General features: G+C 38.4%; 2 pseudogenes; both read left to right on the forward strand.

Moving 5' to 3' along the window:
- The first annotated feature begins 703 nt into the window (after positions 1-703).
- On the forward strand, positions 704-13,881 carry LOC110122559 (olfactory receptor 7E178-like; annotated as a pseudogene).
- An 86-nt stretch (positions 13,882-13,967) lies between these two features.
- On the forward strand, positions 13,968-16,875 carry LOC110122562 (olfactory receptor 7E178-like; annotated as a pseudogene).
- Positions 16,876-20,760: the final 3,885 nt, after the last annotated feature.

The following is a 20,760-nucleotide window of genomic DNA, read 5'->3' on the forward strand; positions in this document are numbered from 1 at the left end:
TGTTTGTGAATTGCTAGAATCCAAAATATGGTGATTGCAGCCATGAAATAAAAAGATGCTTACTCCTTGGAAGGAAAGTTATGACCAACCCAGACAGCATATTAAAAAGCAGAGACATTACTTTGCCAACAAATGTCCGTCTAGTCAAGGCTATGGTTTTTCCAGTAGTCATGTATGGATGAGAGAGTTGGACTGTGAAGAAAGCTGAGCACCAAAGAATTGATGCTTTTGAATTGTGGTGTTGGAGAAGACTCTTGAGAATCCCTTGGACTGCAAGGAGATCCAACCAGTCCATCCTAAAGGACATCAGTCCTGGGTGTTCATTGGAAGGACTGATGCCGAAGCTGAAACTCCAATACTTTGGCCAACTCAAGCGAAGAGTTGACTCATTGGAAAAGACCCTGATGCTGGGAGGGATTGGAGGCAGGAGGAGAAGGGGACGACAGAGGATGAGATGGCTGGATGGCATCACCAACTCGCTGGACATGAGTTTGAGTAGACTCCAGGAGTTGGTGATGGACAGGGAGGCCTGGTGTGCTGCGATTCATGGGGTTGCAAAGAGTCAGACATGACTGAGCAACTGAACTGAACTGACTGAAAATATGGACACAGTGTTGCATGCCCATTTATTTGTTTCCTTTCTTTCAATTTCTCTTCTTTTTCAAAAGGTGTCAAAGCTATATGGAGCCACAGAATCTAACAAATGACTCAGCGTTACTTGGACATTATGAACACACGTCTCTGTGGCTCATTGGTTTTGGTATTACTTTTGATCAGTCTCTTGGTTTCCCAGATGCACAGTTTGATGTGTTAAAACTCACCTACTTCAAAGATGTGGGAAATTCTCAATTCTTCTGTGACCCTTCTCAACTCTTCGGCCATGTGTGTTCTGACACTTTCACCAATAATACAGTCATGTATTTTGGTGCCATCTCTGATTTCCTCCCTGTCTCAGGAATCTTTTTCTCTTATTATAAAATTGTTTCCTCTATTCTAATGGTCCCTTCATCAAGGGGGAGGTATAAATCTTTCTCCACCTGTGGCTCTCACCTGGCAATTGTTTGCTTATTTTATGGAACAGGTCTTCATGTGTACCTCAGCTCAGCCATCTCACAAATTGCAGGAAGGATACAGCAGTCTCAGTGATGTACACTGTGGTCACCCCCATGCTGAACACCTTCACCTACGACGTGAAACAAACAGATGTCAAAAGGGTCATGTGGAGGTTCGTCAGCAAAACAATCTATTTCTAAAAAATGTTTCGTTTTGGGCTTTTTTAGTGGATGGGATATGCAATACTGATCTTTATTTTTTTAATTAATTTATTTATTTTAATTGGAGGCTAATTACTTTATGATATTGCAGTGGTTTCTTCCATACCTTGACATGAATCAGCCATGGGTGTATATGTGTCCCCTATTCTGAGCCCCCCTCCCACCTCTATCCCCACCCCATCCCTCAGGGTCATCTCAGTGCACTGGCCCAGCACCCTGTTGCATGCATTGAACCTGGACTGGAGAACTATTTCACATATGATAATATACATGTTTCAATGCTATTCTCTCAAATCATCTCCCTCTTGCCTTCTCCCACAGAGTCCAAAAGTCTATCCTTTACATCTGTGTCTCTTTCACAGTCTCACATATAGGATCATTGTTACCATCTTTCTAAATTCCATATATATGCATTAATATACTGTCTCTTGTTTTTCTTTCTGAGTTACTTCGCTCTGTTTAATAGGCTCCAGTTTCATCCACGTCATTAGAACTGATTCAAATGTATACTTTTTAATAGCTGAGTAATATTCCATGGTGTATATGTACCACAGCTTCCTTATCCATTCATCTGCTGATGGACATCTAGGTTGCTTCCATGTCCTGGCTATTGTAAACAGTGCTGCAATGAATATTGGGGTACACATGTCTCTTTCGATTCTGGTTTCCATAGTGAGTATGCCCAGCAGTGGGATTTCTGGGTCGTATCGCAGTTCTATTTCCAGTTTTTTAAGGAATCTCCACACTGTTCTCCATAGTGGCTGTACTAGTTTGTGTTCCCACTAACAGTGTAAGAGGGTTGCCTTTTCTCTGCACCCTCTCCAGCACTTATTGTTTGCAGAATTTTTGATAGCAGCCATTCTGACTGACCGTGAAATGGTACCTCATTGTGGTTTTGATTTGCATTTTTCTGATAATGAGTGATGTTGAGCATCTTTTCATGTATTTGTTAGCCATCTGTATGTCTTCTTTGGAGAAATGTCTGTTTAGTTCTTTGGCCCGCTTTTTGATTGGGTCGTTTATTTTTCTGGAATTGAGCTGCAGGAGCTGTTTGTATATTTGGAGATTAATTCTTTGTCAGTTGCTTCATTTGCTATTGTTTTCTCCCATTCTGAAGGCTGTCTTTTCACCTTGCTTATAGTTTCCTTCATTGTTCCAAAGCTTTTAAGTTTAATTAGGTCCTGTCTGTTTATTTTTACTTTTATTTCCATTACTCTGGGAGATCGGTCTTAGAAGATTCTGTTGTGATTTATGTCAGAGACTTTTTTGCCTATATTTTTCTCTAGCTGTTTCACAGTTTTGGGTCTCACATTTAAATCTTAAATCCATTTTGAGTTTATTTTTGTGTATGGTGTCAGAAAGAGTTCTAGTTTCATTCTTTTACAATTGGTTGACCAGTTTTCCCAGCACTACTTGTGAAAGAGATTGTCTTTTCTCTATTGTATATTCTTGCTTCTTTTGTCAAAGATAAGGTGTCCGTAGGTGTGTGGATTTATCTCTGGGCTTTCTATTTTGTCCCATTGATCTATGTTTCTGTCTTTGTGCCAGTACCATACTGTCTTGATGACTGTGGCCTTGTAGTGTAGGCTGAAGACAGGCAGGTTGATTCCTCCAGTTTCATTCTTCTTTCTCAAGATGCTTTGGTTATTCAAGGGTTTTGTGCTTTCATACTAATTGTGAAATTATTTGTTCTACTTCTCTGAAAAATACCATTGGTAGCTTGATAGGGACTGCATTGAATCTATAGATTGCTTCAGGTAGTATACTCATTTGACCTCAAGAAACAAGAGAAAAATCAAATAAACAACCTAACTTTACACCTAAAGCAACTAGAAAAAGAAGAAATGAAGAACACCAAGGTTAGTGGAAGGAAAGAAATTATAAAAAATTAGGGCAGAAATAAATGAAAAAGAACCAAGGAGACTACAGCAAAAATCAACAAAACTAAAAGCTGGTTCTTTGAGAAGACAAATGAAATAGATAAACCATTAGCCAGACTCATCAAGAAAAAAAGGGAGAAGAATCGAATCAACAATATTAGAAATGAAAATGGAGAAATCACAACAGACAACACAGAAATACAAAGGATCATAAGAGACTACTATCAGCAACTATATGCCAATAAAGTGGACAACTTGGAAGAAGTGGATGAATTCTTTAAAAATATAACCTTCCAAAACTGACAGGAAGAAATACAAAATCTTAACAGACCCATCACAAGCACAGAAATCAAAACTCTAGTCAAAAATCTTCCAACAAATGAAAGCCCAGGACCAGATAGCTTCACAGCTGAATTCTACCAACAATTTAGAGAAGAGCTAACACCTATCCTACCCAAACTCTTCCAGAAAATTGCAGAGGAAGGTAAACTTCCAAATTCATTCTATGAGACCACCATCACCTTAATACCAAAACCAGACAAAGATGTCACAAAGAAAGAAAACTACAGGCCAATATCACTGATGAACATAGATGAAAAAATCCTTAACAAACTTCTAGTAAACAGAATCCAACAACATATTAAAAGGATCATACATTATGACCAAGTGGGCTTTATCCCAGGGATGCAAGGATTCTTCAATATTTGGAAATTACTCAATTTGATATGCCACATTAACAAACTGAAAGATAAAAACTATATGATTATCTCAACAGATGCAGAAAAAGCCTTTGACAAAATTCAACATCCATTTACAATAAAGAAAAACCCTCCAGAAAGCAGGCATAGAAGGCACATACCTCAACATAATAAAAGCCATATATGACAAACCCACCGCAAACATTATCCTCTATGGTGAAAAATTAAAAGCATTTCCCCTAAAGTCAGGAACAAGACAAGGGTGCCCACTCTCACCAGTACTATTCAACATAGTCTTGGAAGTTTTAGCCACAGCAATCAGAGCATAAAAAGAAATAAAAGGAATCCAGATTGGAAAAGAAGAAGTAAAACTCTCACTGTTTGCAGATGACATGATCCTCTACATAGAAAACCCTAAAGACTCCACCAGAAAATTACTAGAGCTAATCAATGAATATAGTCAAGTTGCAGGATATAAAATTAACACACAGAAATCCCTTGCATTCCTATACACTAACAATGAGAAAACAGAAAGAGAAATTAAGGAAACAATACCATTCACCATTGCAACAAAAAGAATAAAATACTTAGGAGTATATCTACCTGAACAAAAGAAAGACCTATGTATATAAAACTATAAAACACTGATGAAAGAAATTAAAGAGGACACAAATAAATGGAGAAATATACCATTTTCATGGATCGGAAGAATCAATACAGTGAAAAGGAGTATACTACCTAAAAAGATGTTTTACAAAATTTCTCATGCATTCTAATTTTCCTTTGTTAACCACACAGAGCTTGAAGCGCTCTAAGATTTTTATAAACTAATTTTTGTTGAGGTATATTTGCTTTACACTGTTGTGTTAGTTTCTGCTGTACAGCAGAGTCAGTTTTATATACGCACATATCCATCCCTTTTTGGAAATCCTCCCCATTCAGGTCACCACAGAGCACTGAATAGTGTTCCCTGTGCTATAGAGTAGTTTCTCATTAGTTATGTATTTTATATATAGTATCCATAGTGTATATATGTCAATACCAATCTACCAATTCATCCCACTTCCCTTCCCGCCTTGGTATCAATACTTTTGTTCTCTACCTCTGAAAGCACTCTAAGATTTAAAAGATACTGTGTACATATGGTAAGAAAACACTAAATGTAGCTATCATTCTTGTCAGCTCTTCTGAGATTGATATATTTCAAATAAATGAATTGAATACCATTAGTGTTTAATCTGGGATGCCTCATGACCATTACATTTTTCTGCTGACACAATGAAACCTTGACCAGGTTGAGGACAGAAACTGAAATTCACCTGTTTGTACTCTAATGTAGCACATAGAGGGCAGAGATTAGACACAGTTCTACTTTGTACAACATTGAATAAATTACCCCACTACCTCACAAGAAAGAGTAAAGAGAATTTAATATTTGTACATCCAGTATTTTTCCTCTGTCATTTAACTCTTCTATTGATATCCCTAAGAATAATTGTGAAAGAGAAAAAAAATATGGTTTGCTTTAAAATCATAAAAATATGTTATCTGCATATGATAATCTTGATAGATGCAGAAAAAACCTTTGACAAAATTCAGCACCCATTTATGATTAAAACTCTTCAAAAAATGGACATAAAAGGAACCTACCTCAACATAGTAAAAGCCATATATAATATGCCTACAGAAAACATTATTCTCAGTGGTGAAAAGCTGAAAGCATTCCCCCTAAAATTAGGAACAAGACAAGGGTGCCCACTTTCACCACTATTATTCAACATAGTCCTGGAAGTCCTAGATACAGCCATTAGAGAAGACAAAAAAATAAAAGAAATCCAGATCAGAAAAGAAGAAGTAAAACTCTCACTGTTTGCAGAAGACATGACACAGTATATAGAAACCCTAAAGATAGTATTAGAAAATTACTAGAACTAATCAGTGAATTTAGCAAAGTTGCAGCATACAAAATCAATACACAGAAATCACTTGCATTTCTATACACTAACAATGAAAAATCAGAAAGAGAAATTAAGGAATCAATCCCATTCACCATTGCAACAAAAAGAATTAAATATCTAGGAATAAACTTACCTAAGGAGACAAAAGAACTGTACACAGAAAATTATAAGACACTGATGAAAGAAATCAAAGATGACATAAACAGATGGAGAGATAGTCCATGTTCCTGGATAGGAAGAATCAATGTTATGAAAATGACTATACTGTCAAATGGAATCTACAGATTCAAACTACCAACGACATTTTTCACAGAACTAGAACAAAAAAAAATGTCATAATTCATATGGAAACACAAAAGACCCAGAATGGCCAAAGCAGTCTTGAGAAAGAAGAATGGAGCTGGAGCGCCCAGGTTGGATGCATGAGACAAGTGCTCGGGCCTGGTGCACTGGGAAGACCCAGAGGGATTGGGTAGAGAGGGAGGTGACAGGGGGGATCAGGATGGGGAATACATGTAAATCCATGGCTGATTCATGTCAATGTATGATGGAACCCACTACAATATTGTGGGGTAATTGGCCTCCAACTAGTAAAAATAAATGAAAAAAATAAATGAAGAATGGAGCTACAGGAATCAACCTTCTTTACTTCAGTTTATACTACAAAGCTGCAGTCATCAAGACAGTATGGTATTGGCACAAAAACAGAAGTATAGACCAATGTAACAAGATAGAAAGCCCAGAAATAAACCCATGCACCTATGGGTACCTTATTTTTGACAAAGTAAGCAAGAATATACAATGGGGCAAAGACAGCCTCTTCAATAAATAGTACTGGGAAAACTGGACAACTACATGTAGAAGAATGAAATTAGAACACTTCCTAACACCATACACAAAGATAAACTCAAAATGGACTAAAGACCTAAATATAAGATAAGAAACTATAAAATTCTTAGAGGAAAACATAGGCAGAACACTCAATGACATGAATCAAAGCAAGATCCTCTATGACCCACCTCTTAGAATTATGGAAATAAAAACAAAAATAAACAAGTGAGACCTGATTAAATTTAAAATCTTTTGCACAGCAAAGGAAACTATAGCAAGATGAAAAGACAGCCTTCAGAATGGGAGCAAATAATAGCAAATGAAGCAACTGACAAAGGATTATTTTCCAAAATATACAAGCAGCTCATACAACTCAATGCCAGAAAAACAAAAAACCCAATCAAAAGGTGGGGGAAAGACCTAAACAGACATTTCTGCAAAGACATACAGATGGTTAACAAACACATGAAAAGATGCTCAACATTGCTCATTATTAGAGATACAAATCAAAACTATATGAGATATCACCTCACACCACTCAGAATGACCATCATCAAAAAGGTCTACAAACAATAAATGCAGGAGAGGATGTGAAGAAAAGAGAATGCTCTTGCCCTGTTGGTGGGAATCTAAATTGATACAGCCACTATGGAAGGTGGTATGAAGATTCCTTTAAAAACTAAGAATAAAGCTACCATATGACTCAGCAATCCCACTCCTAGGCATGCACACTGAGGAAACCAAAATTGAAAAAGACACATGTATCCCATTGTTCATTGCAGCACTATTTACAATAGCTACAACATGGAAGCAATCTAGATGTTCATCAATAGATGAATGGATAAAAAACTTGTGGTACATATACACAATGGAATATTACTCAGCCATAAAAGGAGCACCCTTGAGTCAGTTTTAATGAGGTGAATGATCCTAGAACCTATTATACAGAGTGAAGTGAGTTAGAAAAAGGAAGATAAATATCATATTCTAATGGATATATATGAAATCTAGAAAAATGGTATTGAAGAATTTATTTGCAGGGCAGCAATGGAGAAGCAGACATAGGGAATAGATTTATGGGCATGGGGAGAGGGGAGGAGAGGGTGAAGTGTATGGACAGAGTAACATGAAAACTTACATTACCATATGTAAAATAGATAGGCAACAGGAATTTTCTGTATGTCTCAGGAAACACAAACAGGGGCTTTGTAACAACCTAGAGGGGTGGGGAGGAAGATGGGAGGGAGGATCAAAAGAGAGAAGATATATGTATACCTACGGCTGATTCATGCTGAGGTTTGACAGAAAACAACAAAATTTTGTAAAGCAATTTTCCTTCAATAAAAAATAAATTAATTTTTTAAAATATGGTTTGGGTTTATTATCAGGACAGTCAATAGGATCTATTTTTTCTCTAATGGTAACTGCAAGATTGAGGTTCATAGAACAAAGTGTGGGGGTTGAATATTTCTGCACAGAATAAAGGGATAAAAAGTGAGGACAGAAATTTCTCAGTGACACATCAAATATTGAATGTGAGAAGATTCTTGTTTTCTTTCCAGATACTCATCATGTAAAGAAAATTGAGTCAAGCACAAAGCAAATCACTAATTTACTACATAAAGACCAATATCTATCTTTTATATACACCATGTCTTCTACACTCATCCTTAACACTGACTCTAAAGCCTGATCCCTTCTCCCCACAATGCTGTGACTTCAATTTAACACTTTTACCATTGCCCACATATTTTAAAGAGGCCCAATACTCTCCTCATCTCTCTATAATTAACCCTACTCAGTTGCCATTTGATCAAGGATACTCAGGGCTTCCTGGGTAGCTCAGCTGGTAAAGAATCTGCCTGCAATGCCGGAGACTCCAGTTCCATTCCTGGGTTGGGGAGATCCCCTGGAGAAAGGATAGGCTACCCACTCCAGTATTCTTGGGCTTCCCTGGTGGCTCAGACAATAAAGAATCTGCCTGCAATGTGGGAGACCTGGGTTCAATTTCTGGGTTGGGAAGATCCCCTGGAGGAGGGCATGGCAACCCACTCCAGTGCTCTTGCCGGGAGAATCCACATGGACAGAAGAGACTTGTGGGCTACAATTCATAGGGTCACAAAGAGTCGGACGTGACTGAATGACTAAGCGCAGTAAAGCACCAGGATACTCATCATAAACGGGGGAATTGAGGAAAAAAGCAGTACATGTCACATTTATGGTATAAGCATGATGAACCTTGGTTTTCATGTTCCTTGTTCTATAGATTCATCTTTGTCATTTATCCTAGAATCTTATCTCTTCTACTCACTATGAAATAACTTCAGTTTAATAATACATTTTTAGACTTCCTGGGTGGCGCTAGTGGTAAAGAACCTGTCTGCTAATGCATGAGACATAGAGACGTGGGTTCAATCCCTGAGTCTGGAAGATCCCCTGGAGGAGGGCATGGCAACCACTCCAATACTCCTGCCCGGGGAATCTCATGGACAGAGGAGCCTGGTGGGCTACAGTCCAAAGGGTCAATAACAGCCAAACACGACTGAGGTGACTTAGCTCACACGCACAGTTATACATTTTTCTGTGGATGAATTATTTTTGATGCCCCAAAACCCAGTGTCTTCCTCTCAAAGGATGAGGTTTCTGTGTGGTGGGCAGTATCTGAGATTCTCTCACTGATCCAAACTCCTGGTTTTCCTACCCCTGTGTATTTCCCTGCCATCAAGTGTAAGATGTACATAAAGACCCACTTTGAACAACAAGAATGTGGAAGAAATGTTGGGAAGTCACTTCTGGGAACAGAGCAAAATAATCTGGCTCTCTTCTTGGTGCTTCTCTCTGGCATTCTTGGTGGCTTGCATTGATAAAACCCAACTGCCTCACCAGGAGGCCACGTGTCAAGGAACTGAAGGAATTCTCCGGACAATATCCCATGAACAGGTGAATCACACCAACAGCCTCATGAGTGAGCTTGAGAGTGGACATCTGCTGATCTAATTTTGTGATACCTGCAGCCTGACTGACATCTTGATTGCAACCTCCTGGGAGATCACTGAAATATTTAGAGTATCAGTGATTAAACTGTGAGTAAAGATGAATGGTTTTCTTTTGTTTTTCTTTGTAATTTGCTTTTTTTAATATAAATTTATTTATTTTAACTGGAGGCTAATTACTTTACAATATTGTATTAGTTTTGCCATACATTGACATGAATCCGCCACAGGTGTACATGTGTTTCCCATCCTGAACTTCCCCTCCCACCTCTCTCCCCATCCCATCCCTCTGGGTCATCCCAGTGCACCAGCCCCAAGCACCCTATCTCATGCATAGAACCCGGACTGGCCGTTCATTTCACATATGATAATATACATGTTTCAATGCCATTCTCCCAAACCATCTCACCCTCACCCTCTCCCACAGAGTCCAAAAGACTGTTCTATACATTTGTGTCTCTTTTGCTGTCTCACATACAGGGTTATTGTTACCATCTTTCTAAATACAATATATATGTGTTAGTATACTGTATTGGTGTTTTTCTATCTGGCTTACTTCACTCTGTATAATAGGCTTCAGTTTCATCCACCTCAATAGAACTGATTCAAATGTATTATTTTAAATGGCTGAGTAATATTCCATTGTGTATATGTACCACAGCTTTCTTATCCATTCATCTGCTGATGGACATCTAGGTTGCTTCCATGGCCTGGCTATTATAAACAATGCTCTGATGAACATTGGGGTACACGTGTCTCTTTCAGTTCTGATTTCCTCAGTGTGTATGCCCAGCAGTGGGATTGCTGGGTCATATGGCAGTTCTATTTCCAGTATTTTAAGGAATCTCCACACTGTTCTCCATAGTGGCTGTACTAGTTTGCATTCCCACCAACAGCGTAAGAGGGTTCCCTTTTCTCCACACCCTCTCCAGCATTTATTGCTTGTAGACTTTTGGATAGCAGCCATTCTGAGTGGCGTGAAATGGTACCTCATTGTGGTTTTGATTTGCATTTCTCTGATAATGAGTGATGATGATCATCTTTTCATGTGTTTGTTAGCCATCTGTATGTCTTCTTTGGAGAAATGTCTGTTTAGTTCTTTGTTTCTTTGGCCCATTTTTTGATTGTGTCGTTTTATTTCTGGAGTTGAGCTGCAGGAGTTGCTTGCATATGTTTGAGATTAATTCTTTGTCAGTTGCTTCCTTTGCTATTATTTTCTCCCATTCTGAAGGCTGTCTTTTCACCTTGCTTATAGTTTCCTTTGTTGTGAAGAAGCTTTAATTTTAATTAGGTCCCATTTGTTTATTTTTGCTTTTATTTCCAATATTCTGGGAGGTGGGCCATAGAGGATCCTGCTGTGATTTATGTCAGAGAGTGTTTTGCCTATGTTTTCCTCTAGGAGTCTTATAGTTTCTGGTCTTATGTTTAGATCTTTAATCCATTTTGAGTTTATTTTTGTGTATGATGTTAGAAAGTGTTCTAGTTTCATTCTTTTACAAGTGGTTGACCAGTTTTCCCAGCACCATTTGTGAAAGAGGTTGTCTTTCCTCCATTGTATATTCTTGCCTCCTTTGTCGAAGATAAGGTGTCCGTAGGTACGTGGATTTATCTCTGGGCTTTCTATTCTGTTCCATTGAGCTATGTTTCTGTCTTTGTGCAGGTACCATACTGTCTTGATGACCGTGGCTTTGTAGTAGAGCCTGAAGTCAGGCAGGTTGATTCCTCCAGTTCCATTATTCTTTCTCAAGATTGCTTTGGCTGTTTGAGTTTTTTTTTTTTTTTTCCATACAAATTGTGAAATTATTTGTTCTAGCTCTGTGAAATATCAGAGAAGGCAATAGCACCCCACTCCAGTACTGTTGCCTGGAAAATCCCATGGATGGAGGAGCCTGGTGGGTTGCAGTCCATGGGGTCGCTAAGAGTCAGACATGACTGAGCGACTTCCCTTTCACTTTCACTTTCATGCATTGGAGAAGGAAATGGCAACCCACTCCAGTGTTCTTGCCTAGAGAATCCCAGGGACAGGGGAGCCTGGTGGGCTGCCGTCTATGGGGTCGCACAGAGTCGGACACGACTGAAGCGACTTACCAGCAGCAGCAGCAGTGAAATATACCATTGGTAGCTTGATAGGGATTGCATTGAATCTATAGATTGTTTTGGGTAGGGTACTCATTTTCACTATATTGATTCTTCTGATCCATGAACACAGTTTATTTCTCCATTTATTTGTGTCCTCTTTGATTTTTTTCACCAGTATTTTAGAGTTTTCTATATATAGATCTTTTTTCTTTAGGTAGATGTATTCCTAAGTATTTTATTCTTTTCGTTGCAATGGTGAATGGAATGTTTCCTTAATTTCTCTTTCTATCTTCTCATTATTAATGTATAGGAATGCAAGGGATTTCTGGGTGTCGATTTTATATCCTGCAACTTTACCACGTTCATTGATTAGCTCTAGGAATTTTCGGTGGAGTCTGTAGGGTTTCTATGTAGAGGATCATGTCATCTGCAAACAGTGAGAGTTTTACTTCTTTTCCAATCTGGATTCCTTTTATTTCTTTTTCTGCTCTGATTGCTGTGGCCAAAACTTCCAAAACTATGTTGAATAGTGGTGAGAGTGGGCACCCTTGTCTTGTTCCTGACTTCAGGGGAAATACTTTCAACTTTTCACCATTGAGGATAATATTTGCTGTGGGTTTGTCATATATAGCTTTTATTATGTTGAGGTATGTCCCTTCCATTCCTGCTTTCTGGAGGGTTTTTTTAATCATAAATGGATGTTGAATTTTGTCAAAGGCTTTCTCTGCATCTATTGAGATAATCATATGGTTTTTATTTTTCAATTTGTTAATATTACTTTGATTTGCAGATATTAAAGAACACTTGCATCCCTGGGATAAAGCCATATGCCAATATCAATAGAGAAAAAAACTTAAAACTGAATACTCATTGGTTTGTCGGTGGTTTAGTTGCTAAATCATGTCTGACTCTTGTGACCCCATGTGAAGATTCATTAAAATTAGCCAATAAAAAGAGAAGCTATTCTTAGAGACAAATATTAACTGTGAAAATGGAATGTATATCATATTCTTGGTATAGACCTAATGCTACATAGATTTCATGATTGATACTATTGATTTGCAGATATCAAAACAATAAATTGAGTGGCTAATTTGGAGTAGGGGGAGTATGAATTTTATGTTAAGTACCTGCAAGTTAGAAGTAATAAGTAAAAGTACAAGGTGAATTTCCTCCTGAGGAGAAGAGGGGCCCAGATCCTTCCTAGGACATTCATTTTTCTCCTTTCCTGTTCTGTTACTAGTATCAAGTATCCAGAGATTGGGATAATGTGGACCAGCTTACTAATGATGAGTTTTGGGCATTGAGCCCTAAGGTCATACCATTGTAAATAATTGGCCAGTGCCTCTAACTAATTAATTTGCCTGGTTTTTTTTTATTTATTTTTATTAGTTGGAGGCTCATTACTTTACAACATTTCAGTGGGTTTTGTCATACATTGACATGAATCAGCCATGGAGTTACATGTATTCCCCATTCCGATCCCCCCTCCCACCTCCCTCTCCACCCGATTCCTCTGGGTCTTCCCAGTTAATTTGCCTGTTTTAATACTGTGAGCCCACACCTGTGTCTCCATCCTTCATAGGAATCTGCATCAGAAGGTCCAGCCTGAGTCTGTCTTCTTGCTCAACCTGAGGAGGGACCCTGAGACTTTATCACACACCAGGCAGGAGAAGGGCAGTGAGTCTGTGTTCCTTGGTCATGCTCCAGCAGAGATGCAGCCCAGCCCCGTAAGTACTAAGGGAAACAATGATTAAATGACAAACTGTTGGGAGCATTATTCCCTCCACAAGAGGAACAAACATGATGTTTTACTTCGTAGAGAAATCTGGAGGGCACAGATCTGCTCAGTTTTCAAACAGAGCACTTAAAATCTACATTCTAGGATCTGACTGGGGTGTGAGAACTCTCATTCAGAGTTCTGCTTCCACCACCGCTGGTTCTAACTCTGGCTGGCATCCCTCCCACCAGAGCAGCTAACGGACTCTGTAACCTTCCCCCTGAACATTTCAGTTAATTATGAGAGTAGTGAAGAGGATGAGGATGAGGACAAGGATGAAGAATGTGACATCAACCATCACATCATGTACTGTTATGATGTTATCAGAACATCATACCATCATAGGTGTCTGGCTCTGAAGTGTTTACAATCGGGAGAACAAGACTAACAGGTATATAAAAAGGTACTCAACATCACTTAATATTGGAAACACGAGTCCAAACCTAGATGAAAGATCACCTCATGACTGTTAGGATGGCTATTAAAAACAATAAAAAGAAAACAAATGCTGGTGAAGAAGTGGAGATAAGGGAACTGTTGTACATTGTTGATGGGAATGAATATTGGTACCTTCATTAGAGAAAATAGAATGGATGTTCTTTAAAATCTTTAAACTGCAACAAATTGAAATAGAACTAGAAACCAGCAACCCCACTTCAGAGTATTGGTCAAAGAAATAAAATTAGAACCTCAAAAGTGGATATTTGCATTCCCTTGTCTTTGCAATATTATTTGAAATAGTGAAAATATGGATACATATCTGTTGACAGATGAATAGTTAAAGAAAACGAGATGTGTGTATATAAACAATGAGATATTATCTAGCCACCAAAAGAAGAAAATCCTGCCATTTTGGACAACATGGATGGACCTGGACAATATCATGCTTATTAAACTATATACACCAGTCATAGAAAGTCAAATCCACTATGATCTCAGTTCTGTGTGGAAGCTAAGAAAATCAAACTCTTGTTGTGAGGATTTGTGGTAGAAAAGGTGAGGAAATGGTGGTCAAAAATGTACAAACTTTTGTTGCAAAATGAGTAAGTTTGGGGATCTAATATGCAGCCTGATAACTATAGCTAATAATTCTGATTGTGTTCTTGAATTCTGCTAAGAGAGATCTGCATAACTGTTACTAGACACACACACACACATACACTCACAGAAACTATGTGAGATGCCACATACATTATTTAACTTGACTATGGTAATCATTCTCAATGTGTATTGTATTAAATCATCATTTTGTATGTATTTTAAAGACCTCCAGGTGGCACAATTCAAATATATGAAATTTTTTTCAATCACTTCAGTAAACTGAAGAAAAACTAAAATTAGTGAAGTGTTATTTTTCTGCCAGTACAAAATAGACCCTCCAAAGGTAAAGTGTCTCACCCATCAAACATTTAAATGAGATGGTATTGAAACAAGTAACCCTGTTTAAGATAAAAAATTTCAAGAGGATTTCTTAAATTTCATTATTGTGTAATCTTTAGCAGTGCTGTGTACTCAAACACCATCTTTGTAGTCAACAATGCATTAGATCATGTATAATTAATTAAACAATATTAATCAAAATTTGAAGCCCACCAAAGTCAAAGATATGAAAAATATATATACTAAATGACTTCTAAGAGAAAACTCTGATACTTGAGTAATCCCTTATTTCATAAAGGAGGGAAGACAGAAAAACAAAGGATGATAAAACTCTGAATATCATGTAAAATGAGTTCTGATTATGAACATTCACCTTTCATTTAGAACCCAGAGAGCCCGGAGATAATCCACAAACCTATGGACATCTTATCTTCAACAAAGGAGGCAAGGATATACAATGGAAAAAAGACAACCTCTTTCACAAGTGGTGCTGGGAAAACTGGTCAACCACTTGTAAAAGAATGAAACTAGAACACTTTCTAACACCATACACAAAAATAAACTCAAAATGGATTAAAGATCTAAATGTAAGACCAGATGACATGCCTCTGCATTTCATAGAGATTTATAAATATTCTAAGTGGAGGCAATATCTAGAATTGTATTTGAATAAAATAGTATTTATATAAATGACTTAACTTCTTTATATTTGCATTTTTACATGCTTTCTTAGAAGGGAAAGGGACTCTCATTCTGTATTATGTCTAAAGAAGTAGACTGTATTTAACTGAGACCATGGATATATTATCTCTAATATCCTTCCTCCCTTTCACTTTTCATAAAGCTTTATAATGTAAGACAGTATAGACAGAAGTGAATAACACAGAAACCAATAGGAAACAATTCTAAGAAAATAGAATTTGTCACACTGAGAAATATTGCTGAAGGAACTGGGGTGCATAATCTGAGAAATGAATTGCTTGAGTCCAAAATATGGGCACAGTACTGTGTGACCATTTATGTATTTATGTTTTTCCAGTCCTCTTCTCTTCTTCCAAAGTTGTCCAAGCTACACAGAACTGGAAATCTAACAAGTGTCTCAGAATTCTTCCTCCTGGGACTCTCAGATGATCCAGAACTGCAGCCTTTGCTCTTTATCCTCTTCCTGTTCATGTACCTGGTCACCATGCTTGGGAATCTGCTCATCATCCTGGCTGTCACCTCTGATCCCCACCTCCACAACCCCATGTACTTCTTCCTCTCCAACCTGTCCTTGCTTGACATTGGTTTCATCTCCACCACAGTCCCCAAGATGATTGTGAACATCCAAACTCACGGCAGAGTCATCTCCTATGTTGGCTGCCTGACACAGATGTCTATTTTTATCCTTTTTGGATGTATGGATGGAATGCTGCTGTCTGTGATGGCCTATGACAGGTTTGTGGCCATCTGTCACCCACTGCACTACCCAGTCATCATGAACCCACGCCTCTGTTACTCCTTAGTTTTGGTGTCTTTTGTGGGAAGCTTTATGGACTCCCAGGTACACAATCTGATTGTGCTACAACTTACCTGCTTCCAAGATGTGGAAATTTCTAATTTCTTCTGTGACCCTTCTCTGCTCCTCAAGCTTGCCTGTTCTAACATTTTCACCAAAAATATAGTCATATATTTTATTGGTGCCATTTTTGCTTTTCTCCCTTTCTCAGGGATCTTTTACTCTTACTATAAAATTATTTCCTCCATTCTTAGAGTCTCATCTTCAGGTGGGAGGTATAAAGCCTTCTCCACCTGTGGTTCTCACCTGACAGTTGTTTGCTCATTTTATGGAACAGGCCTTGGTGTGTACCTCAGCTCAGCCATCTCGCAATCTCCCAGGAAGGATGCAGCAGCCTCGGTGGTGTACACTGTGGTCACCCCCATGCTGAACCCCTTCATCTACAGCCTGAGGAACCGAGACATCAAAAGGGCCTTGTGCAGATTCCTCAACAAAACAATCTAACCTCCATTTGGAGTATAGGTTGGAAAATGTAGCAGAATTAACATCTAGATCTGAAAGTTCTACCTCCCTCATAACACCAGTTGTAGCTCTTAGGGCCTTCTTGCCTCTCCTTGTTTTCCACCTGAATATTGCTTCTTTAGATATGCTTTTGATGGGGCTGGGAAGGTCTTCTTTGATTCTGTAGATGTCATAATTACTGTGACTGAATTTTATTATATCCAAGGAGGAGTCTCTAGTTTATTGTGGTGACCCACATGCTAGAAAGATGAACAACTCCATTTTTTACAGATTTAAATAGTACATTTTTTTCCTAAAACTATTGTTTATTTTCCAGCTAATTACTATGTTTTAAGTCTATGTATGCAGTCTATGTGTGCGGATACATGTCATGGCTTCTCAGCCTTGTGTTTTAACAAAATAACCTGGGGGGCTTACAAATACTGACTATTTTGCAACATTGTAATTCAACTATACTACAATAAAAAAAGTTTTTTAAAGACTGTCAACTGAGACTCACTGCCAAAGAGTCTATTTATTTTATTCTTATTTATTTATTTTTAAATTTATTACTTATTTTAAAGGAGGATAAATACTTCACAATGTTAGACTTAGGTTGTCTTGAACTGAGGATTTTTAAAAATTACTTTATTTTTGTTTATTTATTTTTGGTCATAACATGCAGCTTGTGGGGTCTTAATTCCCAGACCAAGGATTGAAGTTATGCTTCCTACATTCAAAGGCAGAATCTAAGCCTCTGGACCACCAGGGAAGTCCCAGCTCGAGGACTTTTAAACACATTAAGGCTGGTTCTGCTGTGTGGCTAAGGTTGAGAACTTCCGAGAAGTTCTTGAGAACTAAGTCAGATCTTTCAGTCAAATGTGACCTTTATGTCATGGGTCCTAACTGTTCTTGGACAAATGCCCCATATCCTAAAGAGATCTGAGCTCATGGGGGAAGATATGAAGAGCCTACTGTAGTAACAGGCAATGTGCCTGTGTGCATGTTCAGTCGGTAAGTTGCACCTGACTTAAAGAGTCATCCCATGGACTATAGCCTGCCAGGCACTTCTGTCCATGATACTTTTCAGGCAAGAATACTGGAGTTGCCATTTCCTTCTCCAGGGGATCTTCCTGACCCAAAGATGGAATCTGCATCTCTTGAATTGGAAGGCAGATTCTTTACCACTGCACGACTTGAGAAGCCAAACAAGCAACGCGGTTTCCCCATTATTGTTGATAATGATTCCTCACATATAGCCTCTCTACACCATAGAGTTTGGTCTCTATGGCTTATGTGTTTATGAAGCTATTATCTCTGCTCCAAAATCATACTCGTATACATTGCTTTGGAGTGTGACTCTTGAAATAACTGCTCTATTTTCTCTCTTGAGTTCACCTTACGTACATCCCATAGTGGTCAGTAAAATTCTCTTTACCTTAAACGCTCAACTGTTCGTTTTATACTCCTCAAGCCCTTGGTGGAGTACAATCTTTCTTCACCCATGAATGCTATGTTAATGCTTTGTTGTTTTTCTCCTGTTAGTTTTTCAGTATCTTTTAAACCAACTCCCAGTTTCAGTTCAGCTTAGTTCAGTTGCTCAGTCGTGTCTGACTCTTTGCAACCCCATGGACTGCAGCACGCCAGGATTCCCTATCCATCACCAACCGCCGGAGCTTGCTCAAACTCATGTCCATTTAGTCAGTGATGCCATCCAGCCGTCTCATCCTGTGTTGTCTCCTCCTCCTGCCTTCAATCTTTCCCAGCATCTGGGTCTTTTCAAATGAGTCAGTTCTTCACATCGAGTGGCCAAAGTATTGGGGTTTTAGCTTCAGCATCAGTCCTTCCAATGAATAGTCAGGACTGATTTCCTTTAAGATTGACTGGTTTTATATCCTTGATGTCCAAGGGACTCTCAAGAATCTTCTCCAACACCACAGTTCAAAAGCATCAATTCTTTGGTGCTCATCTTTCTTTATGGTCCAACTCTCACAGCCATACATGGCTACTGGAAAACCATACCTTTTGGACTATATGGACCTTTGTCAGCAAAGTATATCTCTACTTCTTAATATGCTGTCTAGGTTTGTCACAGCTCTTCTTCCAAAGAGGAAGCATCTTTTAATTTCATGGCTTCAGTCACCATCTGCAGTGATTTTGGAGCCCAAGAAAATAAACTCTGTCACTGTGTCTGTTGTTTCCCCATCTATTTTTCATGATGTGATGGGACCAGATGCCATGATCTTCATTTTTTGAATGTTGGGTTTTAAGCCAGCTTTTTCACTCTCCTCTTTCATTTTCATCAAGAGGCTCTTTAGTTCCTCTTCACTTTCTGCTGTAAGAGTGGTTTCATCTGTATATCTGAGGTTATTAACATTCCTCCCGGCAATCTTGATTCCAGCTTGTGCTTCATCCAACCTGGCATTTCACATGGTATACTCTGCATAGAAGTTAAATAAGTAGGGTGACAATATACAGCCTTAACATACTCCTTTTCCTATTTGGAACCAGTCTGTTGTTCCATGTCCAGTTCTAACTGCTGCTTATTCACCTGCATACAGGTTTCTCAAGAGTCAGGTCAGGTGGTCTTGTATTCCCCATCTCTTGAAGAATTTTCCACAGTTTATTGTGATCCACACAGTCAAAGGCTTTGGCACAGTCAACAAAGCAGAAGTAGATGTTTTTTCTGGAACTCTCTTGCTTTTTCTATGATCCAACAGATGTTGGCAATTTGATCTCTGGTTCCTCTGGCTTTTCTAAATCCAGCTTGAACATCTGAAAGTTCATGGTTCATGTACTTTTGAAGCCTGGCTTGGAGAATTTTGAACATTATTTTACTAGCGTGTGAGATGAGTGCCATTGTGTGGTAGTTTGAACATTCTTTGGCATTGCCTTTCTTTGGGACTGGAATGAAAACTTACCTTTTCCAGTCCTGTGGCCACTTCTGAGTTTTCCAAATTTGCTGGCATATTGAGTGCAACACTTTCACAGCATCATCTTTTAGGATTTGAAATAGCTCAACTGGAATTCTGTCACCTCCACTAGCTTTGTTCATAGTGAATTCCCAGTTTAAATTGTCTTAATTAAAATGACTAATTGGTTTCTCCTTTCTTGGCTGAATCTCAACTGATACTGTAGCAAGAGATATAAAAGTATGCTGTGAAGTACCTCCAATTGGAATATTGCAAAATGTGCCCAGAGAATAAAGTTTTGTCAAGTGTATGTCTTAGTTTGGGGTATGCACCTGAAAAATAGGTAGTGATGTCCTAGTCCAGTTGCTGTGTGTCTCTAATGATGCCTGAGGTACATGGTCATCCAAGTTTCCACACTTAATTTATCTCTTTTCACATGATTTTAGGATTGAAAAGAACTGTATTGTCAACAAAGAGGAGATTTTTCCCCTTTACTAGAAATACCCTGATTAGGACTTCATTACTATGCTTTACTGTCTTCTGTCACAGTAATTACATCCTAGGGCTCCTATTGTGTTCTACAAGATTAGTATCCATCACTTCTCAGATGTGTCACACATGGTTTTTATGGTAGTAATCTTGGCCATCTGAAAGCTGTGCAAAACTAGTTTAATGTACTTTGCATTTTGCCACTTAGGAAAATCACTGACTAACTCTATTGTTGAGAAGCTTTGATATTAAAGAAAAGAAAACATTTGACACAGACTAAATTTTTATCAGTTTGGAGGAAGAGATATAACCCAGTAACATTCATGAAAATTACTTGAACATTATATCTGCCAATCCATTTAGGCAAACCTAAGTGATAGTGAAAGAATATTGGAAACAGTCAAAGGAATGCTGCTTTTGTGTGTTTTGGGGGAGGGGGTGGTGAGGAGGAGGTTGATTTCCAGTTCATGTCCTGTTAAAGTTACAC

This window comes from Odocoileus virginianus, chromosome 3 (genome assembly GCF_023699985.2).
Source record: "Odocoileus virginianus isolate 20LAN1187 ecotype Illinois chromosome 3, Ovbor_1.2, whole genome shotgun sequence".
NCBI classification, from domain to species: domain Eukaryota; kingdom Metazoa; phylum Chordata; class Mammalia; order Artiodactyla; family Cervidae; genus Odocoileus; species Odocoileus virginianus.